Source organism: Penaeus monodon, chromosome 37, assembly GCF_015228065.2.
Source record: "Penaeus monodon isolate SGIC_2016 chromosome 37, NSTDA_Pmon_1, whole genome shotgun sequence".
NCBI lineage: Eukaryota > Metazoa > Arthropoda > Malacostraca > Decapoda > Penaeidae > Penaeus > Penaeus monodon.
Window position 1 is genome coordinate 31668773 of NC_051422.1, and position 5000 is coordinate 31673772.

The 5000-nt window shown below is 38.8% G+C and overlaps 1 protein-coding gene across 1 annotated transcript in view; it reads left to right on the forward strand.

Annotated features, from left to right (window-relative positions):
- Positions 1 to 5000, forward strand: part of LOC119596267 (Down syndrome cell adhesion molecule-like protein 1 homolog) — a 142295-nt gene that overhangs the window by 81423 nt on the left and 55872 nt on the right. The window lies entirely within an intron of this gene.

Genomic DNA, 5000 nt, shown 5'->3' on the forward strand with positions numbered 1-5000 from the left:
ATAATAAACCTTCCGAAAGCTTGGATGTTGCTGACCCTGTGCAGGGCCTTTTACGCAGGGCTTTTTTTCAAATATCCTCTCGGGGTCGACGGCGTAAAGTAAGATCCGCAAAAACGTTCCGAAGCTGGCTTTGGCCGGCGGTTCACCCACGGCTTCTTTCTTTCCGCAGACAACAGAGAGGATTTCTAACGATCTTTCTTCTGCCACTTTGTAGGCCTACTTGTCATGCACTTAAACGGTTCTCTCTGAATTTCTTTGTGCGCTTTCGTGTATACGTATTTTTCTTCATTTGTGTTTACGTATACTCTGTGTGTGTGTGTGTGTGTGTGTGTGTGTGTGTGTGTGTGTGTGTGTGTGTGTGTGTGGTATGTGTATGTAGATATCTCTAGCACTACCTTTCTTTCTATTTTCCTAATTGCATTGCTGTTCTACATGTATGATAAGTTTTCATTAGAAAGTAACTAACGCAGGCAATATCACCAGTATTGTCAGATTTCGACCAAGTTAGGTGCTCATTCTCGTAGCATGTCACATTTCCAACTCGGGATAAAAAGGAGAAATAAATTAAAACAGGATAAGATGACCCGACGAGGAAGAAGGAAAAGAGGGAGAACTGAATATGAATATAACCTTTTTTTTCCTTCAGATATATCAGTATTAGTATTTCATCGCTTGAACCTTATACGCCTCGCTCTGAAATGCCAAAACCAAATCGAAAATGCTTCCTGAATCGAACATAGTTTTCTGTATTTCCGATCACGCACGCTCACCTGCCACCTCACTCCATTCGCTCTCGTATCTTCAACAATACCCGTTCATCTCCCAAGCCGAGATTACGCGGGTCACAGGAATGCCCTTTATGGTTTGGCACTTTCGAAAGGATGCCTTAATTGGCTCTGCACTCACGGGCAGCAGCATTAGGCCGGAAATTATTAATTGATTCTCCACTTTCCGAACAGCATATTAGAATATGATAGTCTAAAACCGTCACTTGAAGCGCAGGTAGAGATGATACACAAAAGCATCGAGTGTCAATCATTTCTAAAGCTGGTAATGATTAATATGATCCCATGACAGGATTTATTCCCTGTTGGAACTTTGATAGACGTATGAAATGGAGAAGCCGCCCCATCCTTTTCCTTAATGTTAATATCTTTTACCTGTTTCTTGATAGGCAATTATGGACAATAAAAGTCGGCTCGAATTCATTTATGCACTTTCTGAAATGCTGCAATAATGTCCCAATTATCCAATGGAAAGAGGAATGAAGTAAATACAGAAACGCAACTATGATTCAGTTCCTGCAGATAAGACAGAGCAGGACTTTACAAATACAATTATCATTACTATAATACCTTCATTGGTAACTCACCATCATTTCTAACATAACATTTACAGTATATTATCATTTATCAAGATTAAAACCGTAATCAACGGACTTACTTAAAATTAATGTATAAGAGAGCTCTTATACAATTGCTTATTACCATATTCGTCATAATTTTTGTTGGCATCATTATATAAGCTAAGCCATAAAGCCAGCATTGCTCTTCAGGATGTAACTCTATCTCTATAGGAGAGCATGACGAAAGGCTACTGGCGGTAGAGTCAAATACCACTGTAACAATGGCCACAAACAACACAAAAACATAAGCCGCAAACAATGGCAACACACAAACAATGGCAACACACAAACAATGGCCACAGAACAAACGTGTCCAAGAATAATGGCCCAAACACTTATTAAATTAGCACCTAGAACTAGCTACTAATACTACTATCTATCTTCTGTCCTTACTTCTATCTATCTAACCTACTTCTAACTATCTATACTATCTATCTCTCTACCTCCTCTACTCTCCTCTCCTCTCTTATCTTCTTCTTCTATCCTCTCTCTCTCGCTTCTTCTCTCTCTCTCTCTCTCTCTCTCTCTCTCTCTCTCTCTCTCTCTCTCTCTCTCTCTCTCTCTCTCTCTCTCTCTCTCTCTCTCTCTCTCTCTCTCTCTCTCCTTCCTCCTCCTCCTCCTCTCTCGTCATATCTTTTTTTCTCTCTCTCACTCTCACACCCCACTCGCTCCCTTTTTGTAATCCATGCACCCCAATGCAGGGAACGTGTTACGATGTGGGATATATATTTTGCAAAAAAATGAAAATAAAAAGAAAAAAATAAGACCCAGTAACATTTTAGTTACCCAACGTTTGAGGACAGAAATAACGAGATTTACTAATAATCAAACTTAAAGAACAGCGTCGAAGTGGAAAATACACTAAAACGTTCTATTTATAAACTAGACGGAAATGCTCCGTGGCAAATGCTATGATCAAAAGAGAGTTAACAGGCAAGCTTTCAATAAAGAGAATATGATCCACGCCAAATATAGCCAAATACATAGAAAACCTTCGTGGACATCTTATGTAAAGGAATCAATTCCTATTTTTTGGGTCATAGATATACGGCTCGAGTTCGTTTTATAAGGGCACAAACCATGAGGTCAAATAACCATCTTGTTACCATGTCTCTGAGAAGGTTAAAATAACAGGCATATGGATGAGGGGAGAGGCAGGGGAGGTGGGGGCAGGGAGCAGCAGGAGATGGGAGCTGGGTTGCTAGAGATATGGGGGGGGGGGGGTAAAGGACGGATGTTGGGTAGTTAGGGGGATTCGTACCCCCCTCCCCTGAGAGCCAGGTCGCTCGCGGTGGCACAGCGACCGTGAGTAATTTGATAAAACCCAATTAATGGTGTTGCAGTTGTCTCTTCTGTAACGCCGCGTCAGAGGAAGGTTGGGAGGGAGAAAGAATGAGAAGGAGAAAACGGAGAAAAGAATATTGCTCGCTGCGTTAGAGAAAGCTGGAAGGAAGAAAGAAGGAGGCGAAGGAGAAAACAGAGAAATGCAAGAAGGAAAATGGATGAATCTCGGAAAAGTAAAATTACACAAAACTATAACTAAATGAAGTAAAAAATTAGTGAGTTTGCCTTAGAAGAAGCCCAAAAATAGCCAGGGAAAAAGTCAGGCGATGGAATTCATAGGGAAAGGTTACAAGGAAACTTTAACAAGTTGGTTAAAGTCAGGAAAACGGAGGAAATAGGAGAAGTTGGGGAGAAGTGAGCCGTGTGATAAAGTTTACGACACCGGAGTGACCAGGGAAGCGGAAGCAAAGAAGAAAATGAGAAGAACTGAAGGAGAGAAAATGGGAAGCAACATTGCACCTTAGGAACCGCAACGAGAAAAGAGTATTGGAAAATAGTGATAAGTGAAGAACCGCATTTCAGCGGAAGTGATAAGAGAAAACGAGAGTGAGAACAGCTGTAAACACATAAAACGACGAGCGAAATGAAAAAGAAGGCCGGGTGTGAGTTCATCCACACGATGATAATTGGAAAGCTGGAAAATGAAGAGCGCAGTTCAGAACATTTAATAAGTATTCAGCTACATAAAAAGTATATTGGACGCGCTTACCTGGTGCTTGTATCTACGCTCTCAGCTCCTAACGACAGGGAGGATTTCCAAATAAAACATACCAAATATATTTAACTTTAAAAAAAGTAACCATTTTTTATAGAGTTGCACTTGTAAGACCATAAGTATCGTAAGAAAATAGAGCATGCCATTCTTATCATTAATGTTAGCATCACTAGTTTTGTTGTGTCGTTTTTGCCGTAACTCTTGGTTTCATTATTGTTGTCGTCATTACAACTATCATTATCATTATCATTACTATCATTATTATCATTCTTATTATTACTATCATTGTCATTATTATTATTATTATCCTTGCTATCGTGGTTATCATAATCATCATTACTGTCATTATTATTATTATTACTATTATCATTCTTATTAGCATTAGCATTATCATCATCGTCATCATCATCATCACTATCATTACTGTCATTATCATTATTATAATTATTATTATTATTGTTATTATCATTATCATTATCATTGCCGTTAATATCATTATCATCGTTATTATGATCATTGTTATGGATGTTGCTGCTGCTTTTATCACTATCATTATTATTTATATTATCACCATTTTTGCCATCATTGATACTATCATTTATCATCATTGGTAATGCTTTTATTATTACTTTAACTGTTAATTTCATGCCATTATCACCACTATTTTGATTATCGTCATTATTACAATTACCACCAAATTACAGGCGTAATCACTTTCATGATAACAACTTATGGCTATCATTATCGTTAAGAGGAAGAAAAAATAAGTTAAGGAATGAACATTAGTTTTGTATTAATAATAGCTTGTTATCTATATCCATACTCCTCTACTGTATTAATCTATTGTTTCGTATAGGTCGGACTGTCAGCAGTGATACGGTACAGGACAGCATTTCTGTGACTGATATGCGGTGTGACAATTCTACGGTAATGGCACTCCACATTTCATTTACTTTTCCGTCTCCCCTTTCTTTCTTTTTCTTCTTCGTTTCTTTTCTTTTTCTTTTCCTTCTTCGACCACAGGGGCGGAGGTATACTAAACCAAATTCTCAAGTGACTGGAAATATAAAAGGGAACTCTTGTGCTTCCTAAAACAAGAAATGCAGCAAAGATTCGGACTTATAATGCAACGAACACGATATGCTACTACGCTCTGTCCAAGTTTTGTACATGAAGCACTTTGTGTCACAGACATGGTCGTGATTAAAAATGGCCGATGGAAAACTAATCCTTTGCGAATCAGTGCCTCGAAAATCCTTCTCTGGGACCTCCCTCTCAGCATGCCACTGCCAAAGGGTCCCCTGGCGTGGCACTGTGACAGCCCGCCACCTCACTCACACAGGGAAAAAACGTTAAAATTTCTTCAGTCCTCCTGCACTGAACCATTAACGAGTGGTCTGTTCGCATAGCTGCAGCCCTGTGACGCTCGCAGATAAATGTTTTGGGGGAAATTAACCTGAAACGAAAATGCATTAGTCAAATAGATTATGTTATCTGATTTCATGTTGAATTTGAAAAAAAAAATATATATATATA